We start from the raw sequence: 18468 nt of genomic DNA, 5'->3' as shown, positions 1-18468 counted from the left end.
CTCAACTAGAACTTGTTCTTTATTTCCCAGCCAGATTTACTGACCTTCAGGATATGGGGAACAGTCTTATATTATTCTTATATTCTTGTATATTATTCTTATATATTATTATACATTCCTTCCTAGGAATATAAAACACCTTCCTTCCTCCCTTCCCTCCCCTTCCCTTCTTTCTGCCAGCTTCTCTCCCTCTCTCCTTGTTTCTTATCATCTCTTTTTCCTGTCATCTTTCCTCTTTTCTCCCGTTGTCTTCCTTCCAGTTTGTCTCTTGTTCTAACTGCTTTTCTTTCTCCCTCTGTGTGTCTCTGTCTCTCTCTCTTCTCCCCGTACCCTTTCTCCCGTGGTTTGCTGCTGCACTGTTTAGTTTTATCATTTTGCATGGATGCCCAGAGACTTTCAGGCCAAGGGCAAACTTTGAAAATCCCTAAGACAGTAACATAAAAGGTGCAGGTCTTCTGTGGGTGTCTGGGCCTCAAGTGTGGAGCATGTTCCCAGGGTGTGGAGGGGACCTGCCACGCCCGAATCCAGAGGGGCTGCAGACTTCCCTCCTGGTCAGCCAGGCCCCAGGGCAGCATCTGGGGACCCTCCACCAGCTCCCCTCGACACAGAAGGAAAGTGGGTGGTGTCTGGGGCGCTTCTCTCCTCTCCACCCTTCACTAACCTCCCCTTTCCCATCCTATTAGGAAAAGTGTTTATTATTATTATTTTTATTATTATTATTTTTTGCGGTACGCGGGCCTCTCACTGCTGTGGCCTCTCCCGTTGCGGAGCACAGGCTCCGGACGCGCAGGCTCAGCGGCCATGGCTCACGGGCCCAGCCGCTCCGCGGCCTGTGGGATCTTCCCGGACCGGGGCACAAACCCGCGTCCACTGCATCGGCAGGCGGACTCTCAACCACTGCGCCACCAGGGAAGCCCCAAGTAAAAGTGTTTATTATTTTTTAATCCTTCGCATGGCTTTGTTGTCATCCTTGTAATTCATGAGACCAAGATTCCCATAGTTCGTTGTATCACAGGTCCAACCCCTCCCCCCGCCCCGGCTCATTTTCTCTGTCTTCTATTTATCGACTCCTCTGTGGTCTCCTGCCTCTCTTTCTCTGACTATCTCATCCTCTCTTCTTCATTGACACTGTTCCTTATTTCTCTCTCTTGAGATGGGATACCATGGGCAAATGGGAACAGAGAAAAATGGGGGTACTCTGGAGAGAAGCGTGTCAAACATGCCCAGGGCATTACTCAAAGTTTGTTCTAGAGCATCCCTAAAAATCGAGGAAAAGGACAAGGAGACAGACACCCAGGACAGACACTGAGATCCTGAAGCTGCAAACCCGCTCTCCAGCCATCCTTAAGGGATTCTTGAAAGGCAGAGTCAGTGAGCTTCGGGGGTTGGGAAGGACTGAATCTGAATTAGCCTCCATCACCTGCTAGCTGGTGTATTCAAGACTTTGCACAAACATGTTAAACCTTCTGAGCCTTGGTTTTTCCATCTTTAAAATGGAGGGATAGTAATACTTTCTGAAGTTCCCGGCACAGAATGAAATAGTAAATAGGACGAGTGTTTGGAAGGTGTTAAGTATACAGTGAATATTAATTTCCTCCTTTCCTCCTAGAGAATATTGAAACTGCTAAGACTTAGGATAAATAATAAAGCTTGGTACTTGAAGTGCTGAGAGCAAAGCATTTCATGTACTGGTTGGTGCTGTTTCCTATGAATGGCAAGAGTCTACAGGTCAATTTTTATTCTGGTTATGCTGTAGTAACTGCATTCGATTCTTTAATGCTTAGATAGTGGCTGTTTTCCCTTCGCTGGCATGATGATTAGACTTCCCATTAGTGTGCTTATTTATTTATTTTTAATTTCACTAGCAATGCATGAAAGCATTCTCATAGAAAAAACAAAATCAAGGAGATAGGATAAAACAAAACTCAGTCCCAGAGGTAATAACAGCTTGGCATGTGTCCGTTCAGACCAAAAGGAAAACCTTTCATTCACATGCATATGTGTACATACAGAAATGTCTAGATTTATTTTGTGATTTTAAACATAAAATATATCCTGACTGTTATTATTTTGCAACTTGCCTGTTTGTTTCTTTACTATTTAAAATGCTCTGGAGATCTTTTGTTGTCATTATGCAGAGCCCCATCTCATTTTTTCTACCTGCTGCTGTGCGTTCCATAATCCTTCTACTAAAATGTAGGCTCAATAAGAGATGTTGTCTTCATTTCTTTGTCCCTTAAACCTCTAACATTACCTGTCACATAGTAGGTGTTTTACTACTATGTTAACAGTTACAACTATTTCTTAAACATTTAAATGAATTGACATGGATATAACCACATACATTTTTTAACCATTCCCCTACTGATTGACTTTAGGCGATTTCTTTTTTTCCTATTACAAACAACACTGCAGTGAACATCCTTACGCTTGTTTTGTTGTGCACATATGCGTGGATTTCTCTGGTGTAGGTCCTAAGAAGTGAAATTGCTAGGGCAAAGAAGACGTCTTCTTCTAAATATTGATTGCCACAATGTCTTCCAAAGATGGTGGTGCCAATCTACAGCCCTACATTAATACCTTTTCTTAGGTGTCTTCTTGAAAATATGTTTCCAAAATAATCATATGTTGCCCTCCTCTGTTTTGATTTCAGGGAATGAGGAGGTATGATGATTAGAATGATTAAAATTAGAATGAAATAAGAGGTGGCACAGAAATTCACTCATTCATTCATTTTTCCAATCATTGATTTCGTTCTAGGCCCTGCTCTAAATGCTGGGCACGGAAATATAAATGAGACCTGCTACATACCCCAGAGGATTTCATAGTGTGGACTGAATACTTAAATACTTAATTCTTAAAATGCAATGACATAAAGAGACATGACAACTAAATGCGAAGTCTGATCCTGGATTTGATCCTGGACCAGAAGAAACAATGGCCATAAAGAAAAAAATTGGGACATTTGATGAAATTCAAATGGGGTCAGTGGATTAATGTCATACTGATGTTAAATTTTCTGATTTAGATCATTGTACTGTGGTTGTGTAAAAGAATGTTTGTGTTCTTAGGAAGTACACATTGAAGTGTTTAGGGGTAAATATACATGATTTCTTCAACTGACGCTTAAATGGCTCAAAAATATGCATTCATATAACTCAGAGCTTTCCAGTGAAGCTGATGGAAATGTTCTATTCCTGCTCTGACAATATGGAAGCCAAGAGCTTCACATGACCACCAAGCACTTGAAATATAGCTAATGCAACTGAAGAGCTGAATTATTAATTTAATTCAATTTAAATATAAATAGCTATGTGTGGCTAGTGGCTACCATATTGGATAGCACAGATATAGAAAGAGAAAAAAAATACTAAAACAAATGGGACAAAATGTAAAGAACTGGTGAACCTGTATAAAGGGTACATGGAAATTCTTTGGATTATTCTTATAATTTTTCTTTAGGTTTGAATTACATATTTTTAATTCCATAATAAATGCAATGTCAGGGAAAATCAAATTAAAATATCACTGAGATATATTTTATTACAGTTAAATTGTCACAAATAAGTAAAATTATACTAACCAGGAGCCACAGAAAGGACACACTTAGACATTACTGTTAGGTGGGCAAATAGGCACAACCATTCACAATATACACTTGCACAAGTACGTGAGAAAATGTACAAGGATGTCATTGTAGCTTTATTTGTGATACCGAGAAATTGGAGATGGTTGAAATGTTCAACAGCAAGAGAATGGTTAAATGTATTTTGCTTTGTTCTTATTCTGGATTATTGTAGTGTTCTTTATCACATTAAGGCAAAACTTTTTAAAAATTTATTTTATTGAAGTATAGTTGAATTTACAATGTTGTGTTAATTTCTACTGTATAGCAAAGTGATTCAGTTATACATATATATATGTTCTTTTTCATATTCTTTTTCATTATGGTTTATCATAGGATACTGAATATAGTTCCCTGTGCTATACAGTAGAACCTTGTTGTTTATCCATTTGATATATAATAGTTTGCATCTACTAATTCCAAACTCCCAATCCATCCGTCCCCCACCCGCTCTCCCCCTTGACAACCACAAGTCTGTTCTCTATGTCTATGAGTCTGTTTCTGTTTTGTAGATAAGTTCATTTGTGTCATATTTTAGATTCTACACAAAGTGATATCATATGATATTTGTCTTTCTCTTTCTGACTTACTTCACTTAGTATGATAATCTCTAGGTCCACCCATGTTGCTGCAAATGGCATTATTTCATTCCTTTTTATGGCTGAGTAGTATTCCATTGTGTATGTATTCCACATCTTCTTTATCCATTCATCTGCTGATGGACATTTAGGTCGCTTCCATGTCTTGGCTATTGTAAATAATGCTGCAATGAGCATTGGGGTGCTGTATCTTTTTGAATTACACTTTTCTCCAGATACATGCCCAGTTGTGGGATTGCAGGATCATATGACAACTCTATTTTTAGTTTTTTGAGGAACCTCCATAGTGGTGGCACCAATTTACATTCCCACCAACAGTGTAGGAGGGTTTCCTTTTCTCCACACCCTCTCCAGCATTTGTATTTGTAGACCTTTAATGATGGCCATTCTGACCGGTGTGAGGGGGTACCTCATTGTACTTTTGATTTGCGTTTCTCTAATAATTAGCGATGTTCAGTATTTTTTCACGTGCCTGTTGGCCATCTGTATGTCTTCTTTGGAGAAGTGTCTATTTAGGTCTTCTGCTCTTTTTTTTTTTTTTTTTTTTTTTTTGCGGTACGCGGGCCTCTCACTGTTGTGGCCTCTCTCGCTGTGGAGCACAGGCTCCAGACACGCAGGCTCAGCGGCCATGGCTCACAGGCCCAGCCACTCTGCGGCACGTGGGATCCTCCCAGACCGGGGCACGAACCCGCGTCCCCTGCATCGGCAGGCGGACTCTCAACCACTGCGCCACCAGGGAAGCCCTTCTGCTCACTTCTTGATTGAGTTTTTTGTTGTTGTTGTTATTGCATTGTACAAACTGTTTGTGTGTTTTGGAAATTAAGCCCTTGTAGGTCACATTATCTGAGGCAAAACTTTAAGCACTGATAGGGAAAGGTGTCCAAGAGAGATGGTTGGGTGAACGAAAAAGCAATTTGCCAAACAAAATGTTTAGTATGATTGCATTTTTATAATAAGAACACTAAAACTACACACACACACACACACACACACACACACACACACACACACACTCATTCACATTTATATGCACATAGAAAAAAGTTGACACATGAAATACACATGAAACAGTTACAGGGCCATTCTCCAGAAATTCCTCAAGTCCTGTGGAAAAACCACCCAGCTCCATCACTCAAATCCTTGGGCTGGCTGTGGAGGGTCCTCTGAGCACCTTGTGCTATAACAACAGAGGCGCCTCCAGCCAGGCAAAAATCTCAAGCTGGTGCCCGTCAGCTTGTTAGCTGCACCTCTGCGCCTGCACCAGCAAATCTCCAGGAAATGCCCCCTAGCATGGCCTGCCATTTCCAGGCCCACACAGTGCCCCTCCCCACAGCCACCAGGCCTGTGGGGCAGGCAGGGTCATTACTGAGTTCCAAGAAGGGAGTGTTTATTATTGTTGTCAGTTTGATGCTGATCCCAAAAGGACCTAATCAACAGGTAATAAGACCTCATGGGAGCAATTAGAAACCTCAACTTTAACCCTGTTATAACCACAGCAGAGATGACTAGACTCACTGCAGGACTGTGCCCCTTGCGAACAGGGCCTGATGGGGAAGAGATCCATGGGGAAGTAGGAGGGACAGCCAGAGAGGTACTGGTGGGTGTGCTCAGGGATGGGCTGAAAAGGGAATCTGGGGGGAAAGGGCACATCTAAAACTGAGTCTACCCAATAATACACATCATCATCATCATCATCTTGCTTAATTGAAGAGCCGTACTAGGTACATGAGGTACAAAAGTAAATAAGCCAGGGTCCTGCCCCCAAGATGCTCACAGACATGGGTATAAAGACTTGCAATATGATAGGAGCTACACTACAGGATAGGTTTATTCAGGGCACAGGGCTGGTACAGAGGCGGGAATTATCACCCTTGCTGGGTGAGTCAGGAAAGACAAATGTGTCAGTAAAGTGATATCTCATAGTATGTAGTCGTGACAGCGTCTGTTGGTTGCCTAAAGGGCTTCCATTTAGACACCCGCTTGTAACATGGACCTCTCTGTGTCTTCGAAGCTTCCTTAAATCCTTTTTCTTTCTTTGTAAGGCTGGATATAAATAAATAAAACTAAGTAGTAATTAATTTAAAAAAATATATTTAAACACTGGCTTTTTGGTGTTGCAAGTGACTCTACTGGCCAATCAGTGAGATAGAAAGTTAGATAGAACTAAAGTGAGATAGAAAGTCTCATCCATTAGCAAAACTTAATAATGCCTGATAAGATAACAGTGTCGTGACCATTTCTCATTACCCACATAGTGACAAAGTGTGTTGTTACATAATTATCACATGAGAACACCCTTGGAACGGAACCGACTGACTACGCACAGGCACATCGCCATCGCTGTCGATGGAAGGTTGATAGATGTTTTAATTACTTAAAGTTTCCAAAGCAGGGCCTCTGTGATGAATGATGAAGACAAAGAAATGAAGTCACATCTGCAAAGGCCAAATCAGCCCCCAGTTTTTTCCAATTTGCATAGAATTGCAACAGTTTTTCTGGTTATTGTTGCACAAGATTTTGCATCTTGCATAAAACTAGTTGCAAATGTCACATCGGCCATCTTGATTAGGCCCAAGACTACAATAAACAGGGTGAAATTGGACAGCAGTATGGCAGCTGTCTCAGTGCTCAGCCTTTTATGGCCCTTAGAGAAGGAAAGTTTGTACATTTGCAACTTGCTTATTCCTGGGTTCTCATTCTCCTTTTGTTAGAACAAAAGTCCTGGAAACCAAAAGCTGACACCATACAAAAACCAGTGTACATTTAAAATCTTCTCAGAGCTGGTAAAGAACTTCAACTTCATTAAACGGAAAATTATACAGATTCTTCTTTCACAAACATTCATCCAGGGCTTCCCTGGTTCCGCAGCGGTTAAGAACCCGCCTGCCAATGCAGGGGACACGGGTTCGAGCCCTGGTCTGGGAAGATCCCACGTGCCGCGGAGCAGCTAAGCACGTGCGCCACAACTACTGAGCCTGCGCTCTAGAGCCTGCAAGCCACAACTACTGAAGCCCACATGCCACAACTACTGAACCCTACACGCCTAGAGCCTGTGCTCTGCAGCAAGAGAAGCCACCGCAATGAGAAGCCCGCGCACCGCAACAAAGAGTAACCCCCGCTCACCGCAACTGGAGAAAGCCTGTGCACAGCAACGAATACCCAACGCAGCCAAAAATAAATAATAAATAAATAAATAAATTTTTTAAAATAATAAATTAATTAATTAAAAAAAAATTCATCCAGCCACCTAGCCCCTAGCACTGGGTGCGGGAAAAAAAACAAGATCCTTGGCCTTAGAGAGCTTGCACTCTAATTAAAGGAAACAAATAATCAGAGCATTATGAGAAAGGTCAGGCAGTAGCAGAAGCCCAGGGAACCAAGAGGAGAAGAGCCTAACATGACCTGGGGAAAGGGGTCTGGGGAGACTTCAGAGGGCCATGTGATCTGGGTTTTGGATGATGGAAGGGATTCTCCTGGTTCTGGGGCTGGTGTTCTAGGCAGAGGGGACTGTGTGTGCAAAAGCACAGAGGTTGGAGATGGTAGGTCAGCATGTACGTGGTGAAGTGAGAGAGATGAGGAGTCAGCGGGTAGACTGAATCCAAAGAAATCTCAATTATTATTATTTTTTTTGCGGTACGTGGGCCTCTCACTGCTGTGGCCTCTCCCGTTGCGGAGCACAGGTTCCAGACGCACAGGCTCAGCGGCTATGGCTCATGGGCCCAGCCGCTCCGCGGCATGTGGGATCTTCCCAGACCGGGGCACGAACCCGCGTCCCCTGCATCGGCAGGCGGACCCTCAACCACTGCGCCACCAGGGAAGTCCCAGAAATCTCAATCTTAAAGGTCTTGAAGGCCACGAGAACAAATTTTGACCTAGAAGACCAGGGAAGTGTTTTTGTTCGTTTTTTGTTTTGTTTTGTATAATTAGCAGACAGAAATTGTTAAAAAAAAAAGCAGTAGCCGACCATATATTTATGGAAGAATTTATGTCACCAAGCACAAGGAATGGCTGGGTATCGTAAGCTGATATCTGGTGGTCACGGTCCCTCTGCAGGACACTTACATCATCTCATGTGCTCTCAGAATGGCCCAGTGACAGACATATTGGACAGGCTGCTGCCTTCAGGGAGCACACAGTCAAGTGAGGGACAAACTCCACAGTGTAATGATGGAAATGAACGTGAAACACTGTGGAAGCACACTGGGGGGCAGAGGGCAGGGTTGAAGGGATGGCCAAGGGAGGCTTCCTGAAGTCAGTGAGACTTGAGCTATGTGTTGAAAGTTGACTGGGACTTAGCCAGGTGGAGAGAGTGCAGAGCAGGTCAACACCTCAAGTCAGCTGCAGCCCAGAAGCAGTTGTTCTCTGGATGCTCTGTTTGTTCCCATTAATTTTTTTTTAATTGGAGTATAATTGCTTTACAATGTTGTGTTAGTTTCTGCTGTACATGCAGTGAATCAGCTATATGTATACTATATGCCCTCCCTCTTGGACCTCCCTCCCCCTGCCCCCATCCCACCCATCTAGGTCGTCACAGAGCACCAGGCTGCGCTTCCTGTGCTTTATAGCATGTTCCCCCTAGCTGTCTATTTTACACATGGTAGTGTATATACGTCCATTCTAATCTTCCAGTTTGTCCCACCCTCCCCTTCCCCCCTCCTGTGTCCACATGTCCGTCTTCTCCATCTACATCTCTATTCCTGCCCTGCAAATAGGTTCATCTGTACCATTTTTCTAGATTCCACATATATGCATTAATATATGATATTTGTTTTTCTCTTTCTGGTTTACTTCACTCTGTATGACAGACTCTAGGTCCATCCACATCTCTACAAATGACCCAATTTTGTTCCTTTTTATGGCTGAGTAATATTACATTGTCTATATAGCTAAGTCTATGAACTGTAAGTCAGCCTGCCTTAATTGGTGAGCATTTTTCCAGAGTCCCTCAAAAAGAAAATGCCCTCAGCACTTCACTGAGAGATTTGCCCAAATGGTCACATTTAAATCCATAGGTAGTACCTAATTCCAAGGTGTGGAAACTAAACACATCATTTTGCCCCATTATTTTGGAAATAGTTTCAGTGGCTGTCCTCTGGAGACCCACCTGATGCTCCAGGTGGAGACAGATGTCTTTCATAATCTCCCCTATCAATTGACTTTGTCCCAAAGAGACTTGGCCATTTCTTCCTTTGAGTTCACATCACCAAATATTCCATGAGAAGCCATGAGACAAGGGGTTTGACAAGAGGCATCAGGAGACCCCCCCCCCAGTTACCTCGGGACTTTAGCCAAATCACTAAACTCCTGGTCTTGGTTTCTATGTCTTTCTCACAGTATCCACCAGAACAACCCTAGTTTGGTCCTCAGATCCAGGAAGATGATCTTATGTTAAAAAAAAAAAAAAAAACAACTCTGTAAACAAAAGTTGTTATTTCATCAAACCCAGAAAATGTTCATCAAGCTCTTAGAATTTTCCAAGCCCTGTGACTGGGACAGAAAGAGTTATGAGACCTAATCCCCACCCTGAGGAGTTCATATACAAAAACAAATGAACTGTCATGCAACATGAGAAGTGCTATCACAGAGGGAAGTTCAAAGCGCTGGGGAAACATGGATGAGTAAGTGTCTGCAAACTGGTGGGGGAGGGAGAAGAGGGGAGGGGGGAGGGAACTTCTGTAGGACATGAGTGGGGGGTGGGGGTGAGGGCCATCCATCTGCTGACCATTTTTTAATTTTTTCTTCCTGCTCACCAGCCCAACTCGCAGAAATTAGGAAAAGGAGAGGGAAAGAAACTAAATGAAGCTCACAGTTTGGTTACTCGCTAAGGGTTTTAGTGAGCAGTTTGATGGTGAAATCCTGGAAATTACCAACAGTGAAACCAAAGGCTTCTCTCCAAGTGTCCTTTGTCCTAATTCTCCTTGCCCCCATCCTCAGGTGTAATGGGCTGATTATTATAGTGAGATGGTGAACATGTAGCTAACATCTCAAGTCCTCAAGACAGTGTTCCCAGGAAAAGGTATTCCACTGAAGGGACCCCGGATAGTAGAAGGAAAAGGTCCATCGCAATAATACCAAGGCATGGCAGATGCTAACAGCAGACTGAGGGACCCAGATCAAGTTGAGCATGTGACCTGTTCCCACTCCCTGCCTACCCCCAACCCCACTTCTGTATCTGCTGGGAACAGGATGCACAAAGTTCACCTCTTATTATTTCCAAATAAGGCTGTTTTAAGAACCTGGTTGGCTGGTGTGTGACAAAAGTTAAAAAAAAAACGCTGACAACAAAAATTACTATTCAAAGTAAAGTATTATTTTAGGGTGACATTATTTTTTAAATTCACATTTTTCATTTGTTATAACATGTAGCAGTTCTGTGAACACATAGATAAGAGGATACAATAGATATTTGACAGTGTAGTTCTCAGAATATTTGCATATCCAAGAGATTATTTCAGCAAGTATACTTAGACTGACCCTATTAACCATTCACAATATTTTGTGTTGAATCCAATTCACACTCTGTAGACATGTCCAATTCACATTGCAGCTCTTATGCTGTTTTCCCTCTTAGACTTTATATTAGGAAGTAAATCCATAACATCAAATTTCATGACAACATCTGCTCTGGCTGACATGATTGAAAGGGAATTTCACTCATGCCAGATTATTCTGTTTCTTAATTTGTTCTTCATCATACTTGAGAAGCAGTGTGTTTTATCAAGTCCAATATAGAGACTGGAACCTACTGGTGCAGAATTCACAACTGGCACCAGCCTCAGTGACGCCAGAAGGTGACTACAAGAAGTGCTCTTAGGTGGCAGTGCTGACAGGATGGCTGGAGAGTAATTACCAGGCATGAATGGCTTTGCCATGTGTGTCCAGGCCAGCTCTGCCAAGCTAACAAGCAGAGCATTCAAGATGAAAGTAGATCAGTGTGTATAATGGGCAGTGACCTTTAATGAGAAAATATATCAGTCCCTGTATACTAGGGACTCAGTTTGTTATAGACCAATTCACAGCCAAAAGCCAGAAACAATGCTCATAGACAAAAGCTAGAAACAACCCAAATGGCCATGAACAGATGAATGGATAAACAAAATGTGGTATATCCATACAGGGGAATATTATTCAGCCATAAAAAGGAATGAAGTTCCCATACATTCCACAACATAGATGAACCTTGGACGCGTTATGCTCAGTGAAATAAACCAGACACAAAAGGACAAATATTGTGTGATTCTATCTATAGGAAATATCCAGAATAAGCAACTCCTCAGAGACAGAAAGTAGATTTGAGGTTTCCAAGGGCTAAGGGCAGGAGGGAGTGGGGAGTTGATGCTTAATGGGTACAGAGTCTCTTTTGGGGGAGATGAGAAATTTTGGAAATAGTTACTGGTGAGAGACGTGCACCATTTTGAATGTAATCCAGTGATTCCCACCACTGGATTGTGCACTAAAAACACATACAGTGGCAAATTTTATGCTATATATATTTTACCACAATGAGAAACTAAATAATTATATATATAATTATTTAATTAATAGATATTATTAAAAAGCTGCTTTCCTGACGTCAGGAGGTTGAGGGTCGCGTTCTCAACTTCTAAGTACAGACAGAGGGAAGCAATAAGCCCCGCTTCAGATGGTCACGGGGTTGCTATGGTTCTAATGCTTACAACCTCCTGACATTAGGATAGCTAGCAGCATTTTTAAAAAGTATTTAATTAATACATAATTATTTAATTTTTTATTGTGGAGATATAGGTATATATATCTACAGGTAAAATGTAAAACCAGACAGTCAATTTTTAAAAAAAAAACCATGAAAGCTGTACACGGGAAATTAAGCAGACTAAAGGGAGAAAACACAGTACGCAGCCACCTCAGAGCTACACGGTTCAAACTGTCCCAGAAAGAAGCGCTTCTCTTATCTTGCTCTTGCCTGGGCTTCCCGGTGGACGTGGGTATTTGTTTACAGCACATACCCGTGGCCGCCTTTCCAGACCTCATCTCCCACGCTTGCGGCGACGGCGTCTGGCTGCACGCTCCTCTGTGCCAACACGCCTGGCGTGAGATGGGGCTCCCGAAGCCAGCTTACTCCTGGACGTCCTGGAGGAGCAGTGCTAACACAATGCCACACTCTCTGCCTGCTCCTGGCCCCGCTGCCTTCCCACCCTCAGAACATCGGCTTCAGCGCCTACATACTGGGAATTCTGTGTTTTCACTGGTTGAAGAACCACAGAGGGCTCCCGGGAGACGGCCTGTGGAAGGTGGGGAGGTCTCCTGAGCTCTCGGGCCATGAAAGACCTGCCTGCCTCTCAGCCTCCAGTTCCTACTTGTTGCCAGAAGGAGAAAAGGCTAATTTCTGGAACCGTTCCGGGAGCCCAAACACAGCACGGGCAGCGGGAGCGGGCGGGCAGTAAAGTTTCCAGATCCCGGGGGATGTAATCGCATTCTCCAACCAGGTGCTGGCAGGCAGGCTTGTGGCTTCCAACCTTCTTGGCCGGAGGCCAGAGTTTCCAGGCTTCCCTCCACCCTTGAGGTCCTTCCCATCATCTTTCCAACCAGAAGCTTGTTAACTGTTTTCCTGTGCTTTTATCCAGATTTCAAGGCACCCTCTGTGTGTTAAACTTCAAAGAAAGTTTGCTACAGTAAGTGCAACGCTGTAGCAAGGGCAAGCTCCAATCAGCTCTGTTGAAAATGGTTTTGTTCAAATGAATGGGGCTGGGACTCTTTCCTCTCCCCCCTCCCCACCCTATTTCTTTCAAATGAAATTGCATTTGTGTCTGGATTAAGTTGCCTGGTATCAATCCTGAAATTTTTAAAGATGAAAAGCAGAACAGCCACACAATATTTAAAATGTGAAATGATTACAAAATGGCACTGGGCCAATGTTTATGAATCATTGAATATGATCATAAAATCATAAAAAATAATCACCAAAAGGTAAATAAATTACCCAGCTTACTGCTTATTTTCACGTAGGGTCTGACACAAAAGCGGCAGGCATGAATGATTTATACCTGTTTTAACAATAATACTCATTTTACTGAAAGATGGTCAGCACTTGGGCTGCTGTGGGCAGCATGCCAGTTGTCGAAAGGTTAATGTTTCAGCAGCAATACATTAAATTATGAATAATACCGGTCCCAAAATGGAAGGTTATTAGCTCAGTATGCTTAATTAGCCCAGCTAGAACTTTGCCATCAAGTAGCAGTGCCCATTACTGCAGCAGTAGCCATGATGGGGAATGGCAGCTTTGGGATTCTAATGCCAGGAGCGGGGGCAGGTAGAGGCAGGGGGGTGGGGGTGGGGGTCCTTTATTTTCTTTTCACTCAGGGCAGATGAGAAGCATCTCCGAAGCTGGTTTTCAGGATTTTGAACTCTCCCATGAAGTCTTCCCAGCAGGAAAGAGCAGAAATTACTTGGGAGGGGCATGGTACTTAGTGTTGCAAACCGTGATCTGGTTCCACATCTGCTTGTTGCTGCTTAACTTGGGACCTGCCAGTGACACAGGGGACCATTCACAGGCTGGGCCAACCCATCAGCCCTCATCCAACATGGGCATTTATTGAACAACTACTGCCTACCAGGCAGGCATGTGCAAAATGGTTAATGAGACCAACACGTTCTTAGATCTAAGGGAGGGGAGAGCCCTTAAACAACCCGCTATGCAATTAGTGCCTTAATTACAGCCACGTGACTGCCAGAAAGGGCAGGCTTAGAGCTCCAGCACCTGGACTGGAGGCAGGGTAGAGGTTTTTGGAGAAGGCTTCCTGAAGGAAATACCATTTGCTCTGATCTCTAAAGGGTGAGTAGAAATTAGCTAGCAGAACCTGCAGGAAAAACCCTTCCAGTCAGGGAATAGCTAAACCGTGCCAGAGTGTCCAGAAAGGATGATGCTAGAGAAGCATGCAGGCCCCGCGTAAAAGGAGTATCGGCAGCGCGTTTGCCTGCCAGGACCTTAAAAATGCTCTTGAGTGCCTAGCTTGTGTGGGCGTGTGAGTCTGTGTGTGCGTATGTGTCTACACGTGGCCTCACAACCACCCGACTTCCTCGCCCCATCCTGGCTTTGCCCTGCCAGGTGCTCCAGTTTAAAACTCGCAGTTTACAGCCAGGGGTAGGGCCGGGACTCGCCCATGCCCTGCCGGCTACATCCCCACACTGTCTGCACCACTGCCCTGCTCTACTTAGTACTATTAGTAGCTTGTTTTCCTAAGCCCTAAAATTCATTTTCTTTTCCCGCCTCGCTTCCAGAAAAATAAATAAAAATGAACACATCACTCATTTAAGAGGAGGAATGGAATTTAGGTTGCGTTTTTCTTTCTATTTTTATGATTAGTTAGAATTTTCCTGGGAACGCCGCCAGGAGGGCATTATGGTGAGATAATGTCCTGTATTTAATCAGTGCTGCAATGGTGAACTGTGTTCTGTGGGGAGAAGGCGAGTTAACGCATCCTTCTCTGTCTTGTGTGTTTTCAGGATACAAAGGGGTTAGCCCAAGATGAAGACAAGGCCGAGAGGCGGCCGGGCTCGGGGCTTGTGTGACGGCCCACGGGCGGACAGGATGCAGCCGTGACTCTCTTCATGCAGGACCCATCAGCCTTGAGAGCCCTGAAACCCCCAAAAGAGCGGAGTGAAAGAGGCCCCCAAAGTGACGGGCCTTGGTCCTGCATCCGGGGGACACTTCGGCCGTCTTCCTCCGCAGCCTTCACACAGCCTGTCGGCCCGGACGCGCTTCTTGCTTTCACGCGGGCCTCCCGCCCCTTTGCAACCAACCCCGACACCATGTGCGCAGGGGAAGCACAAGGCTTCTAAGTGCACCTGGAGGTCAGCCACAGGTAGGACGAATTGGCTTCTTCACTCCGCGCGTGCGAGGCCGTCCGGAGACCTCCCCCCACCCACCCCCGACCCCGGCCCCGGCCCCCCGCGGGAGGCGATGGTGGTGGCTTACAAGTTTCGGAGCTGCTCTTGTTTTCCAAGATGGTTGTTCCATCGCTGAAGAATGAGAGAATCCCTGGCAGTGGTAAAATAGAAACAGATATCTGAGAGAGACGTCTTAGTGAAATGTCTCGAAGGCAGGAAAAATAGGAACGGATTTAGCCTCAAGGAGGGGAGCCTGCAGGGTAGGTGGATGGATGCAGAGTGTCCTTTCTGTGCAGTCAGCACGGGTGGTCAGGAAAACAGGAGCTGGGGTCACACAGAGCCTTTTGCATTTACTGCCGTCCCTTATTAAATGCGGGGTCTGCGGGAGCCAACTGTCCGGGTAAGGGTGCCCCAAGCAACCCATAAATAGCAGGGTGAAGACAAAGTGTTTATTACTTAGCCTCATGAAGCCCATATAAGTGCGCTCCCAGGGTGCGAGAGAGCGGGAGCATGTGTGAGCCGGCCTGCCCGCGTCCGGGGAATGCGAGTCCCAGACCCGCTGTTCGCGCTTGGCTTGATTCTATGAAGGCGTCTATTTGATGGAACGTACTGGAACAGTTCATAGCCAGCCCAGCAAACCTTGTGTGGAGACAGAGCTTCCTTTTTCTCTTTCCTTTTCCTGTTTGCAGCGAGAATGAGGCCTTTCTCTTCTCGGCCCTTTGCTCTCCCCAAAGTTGTCTCACGAGGTCGTTGCCAGCTGACAGACTGCCTTTCAGTGCAAGGTTTGGATGGAAACAATGCCCTGTTTTCCATCAGGGCCCAGGGCTGGTGAAGCTCTGGGCCTATTCCTGACTAGGATGCCCTATATTTAAATGGGTTATTGTTTTAGCAGGGCTGTCGCTTTCTATAGACAATTTGGACTATGTGATGCAAGACTTGCTCCTTCTACTTTGTGTGTGTGTGTGTGTGTATTACCATATATATTACCATATATAGGAACATACATATACACATACCATCAATACTTAGTGGCAGAAAGGTGGTTTAAGATCATCATGTTTACGTTCAAGCCAGGTTCGGCCACTCACTTGCTGTGTGTCCTTGGGCAACTTACTTACCCTCTCCAGCCGGGCATTAGCGTCCTCAGTTCAGACAAGTCTACCTACAAGATCCCTTCTCGTTCAAACATACTTTGACTCTGTGATTGCAAGATATTACATTACCATGTTCAACGACGAGCTTAAAAGCACTTTCTCTGAATAGCTTATCCATCGGCAGAACTGATTTTCTAAGAGCAGTCAAGGATGTGTGCTGAATGTTCTATTGAATCTCCTGAATACTGAAGTTAGTGGTTTGCGGAAATGAATGGCAAGGAGTGGAAAGTAGAAGAGATCTGTGTTGTCAAGTTCTGAGATCTTGAAACATCCTTATAGTTGTACTCAGCGTTGTCAGCTACAATACTCTTTGTCGCCAATGGATAATATCTGGAGAATTAAGAAGCACTTTCAAAAGCTACATAGTGAGGAATTTCTGAATGAGGACCCAGCTCTGCAAACTCTTTCGCTGGATTAGGAATAGCCAACAGATAAAAGCAATTCACCAAAACTAAGGTTAACTATTTTTCATTATTAATAATGATCAAATAACGATAATATCACATATCGGAGGCCTCAGAGGAAGCTGGTAGGACAGTGACGGAACTTAGCAAGGCCCAGCCTCTGGGATGCTAGGAGCCCTCTGGCATAGCCAACCGCGGGCTGGTGCTGGCTGGCTCTGCAGAAGTGTCGCCAGCACAGAACCGTGCACTGGCCTTTCAGGAAGGTAAGTGACTAGCTGGGCCAAGAAAGAGGGATTCCCCAGGGTTCTGCCAGTAGCTGCACTGGGAATCACAGCCCTGTAGCCACTAACAACCATGGCCCACTCCTTTGTAGATCTCCCGGGATGGTCTGTCCCAGGCTGGCTGGCCAAAATCCCTTTTGGAAGAGCCTGACGCTACCGTCTGCCTGCTTAGAGGTCTTTACTGCTTCTTTAACCTACTTCTTTCCTTCCTTCCTTCCCTCCACCAGCATTGATTGAACATATACTATACGTGGTAGGCACTGGTAAGGCACACAGTACTCATGTACTTAAACGAATGGTCCCTGAGCTCAAAGTACTCTCTGCTTCACGAGTGAGAGAATCAAGTAGACAAATAATCACCGATATATTTTAAATAGAGTCATGTACACTGAACTTGGAGAGCACAGAGCAGGAAGAAAGCAGCTCAGCCTAGAGGGTGTCTCAGAGGAGATGTTTTGGGTAGGTGTCGACAGAGAGGGAGAAGGCATTCCCAGCAAAGGAAACAGTCTATTTAGAAATCACGGGTAGATATTTTGTGGGTCACATCCGGGATTTAGGCAAGAATCGAGGCTGGAGATGAGTTCAGGGATCCGCAGCCTCAAAGCAACCACAGCCTGGTTTCAGGAATATTTCTTCATCCTTACACCCTGCAGACAATTGAGGCCTGGACATTGGTGGGGGAGAATCTCCAAACCTTTCCAGTCATTGGTAAAAAAAACACCTGATGATCATTATTAAAGCCTGCAGTTCAGTCTCTCAGGGTGACATCCTGCCTCAGGCTCTGTGTCTGTAAGGTTGGGAGCTCTGCCTGGTTCACTCATCCTATCCAGGAATGAATCTTGAGTCAGAGGACTTCTGAGACCTGTACCCTGATTCCTAGCAGTACAGTCAATGCAGGGTCCATTGATAGTGTGTGCACCACACCCATGATTCAATCACAGTGGAGCCCTTGATGTTTCTTGCATTACATCCTTTGATTTTTTTTTAATTTTAGTTTTATTAGAGTGTAGTTGATTTACAGTGTTGTGTTAGTTTCAGATGTACAGCAAAGTGATCCAGTTATACATATATTCATTCTTTTTTAGATTTTTTTCTCATATAGGTTACCACAGAATATTGAGTAGAGTTCCCTCTGCTATATAGTAGGTCCTTGTTGATTACCTATGTTATATATAGTAGTGTGTATATGTCCATCCCAAGCTCCTGATTTATCCCTCCCCTTTGGTAACCATAAGTTTGTTTTCAATATCTGTAAGTCTGTAAATAAGTTCATTTGTATCTTTTCTTATATTAGATTCCACATATGAGTGATATCATATGATATTTGTCTTTCTCTGTCTGACTTACTTCACTTAGTATGACAATCTCTAGGTCCATCCACGTTGTGGCAAGTGGCATTATTTCATTCTTGTTTGTGGCGGAATAATATTCCACTGTGTATACGTACCACATCTTCTTTATCCATTCCTCTGTTGATGGACATTTAGGCAGCTTCCGTGTCTAGGCTATTGTAAATAGTGCTGCAACGAACATTGGGAT

General features: G+C 44.2%; 1 protein-coding gene across 10 annotated transcripts in view; it reads left to right on the top strand.

The window, feature by feature from the left end:
* Positions 1 to 18468, top strand: part of ZFHX3 (zinc finger homeobox 3) — a gene marked incomplete at its 3' end in the record, with an annotated part of 1354624 nt that overhangs the window by 1057400 nt on the left and 278756 nt on the right. For all 10 annotated transcript variants that reach the window (XR_013825252.1, XM_079907054.1, XM_079907056.1 and 7 more), the window contains one exon: positions 14707 to 15065. The remainder of the gene's footprint in view (positions 1 to 14706; positions 15066 to 18468) is intronic.

This window comes from Stenella coeruleoalba (assembly GCF_951394435.1).
Source record: "Stenella coeruleoalba genome assembly, chromosome: 20".
Taxonomy (NCBI): Eukaryota; Metazoa; Chordata; class Mammalia; order Artiodactyla; family Delphinidae; genus Stenella; species Stenella coeruleoalba.
The sequence above is the reverse complement of the archived record's forward strand: the minus strand, read 5'-3'. Positions and strand labels throughout refer to the sequence as shown.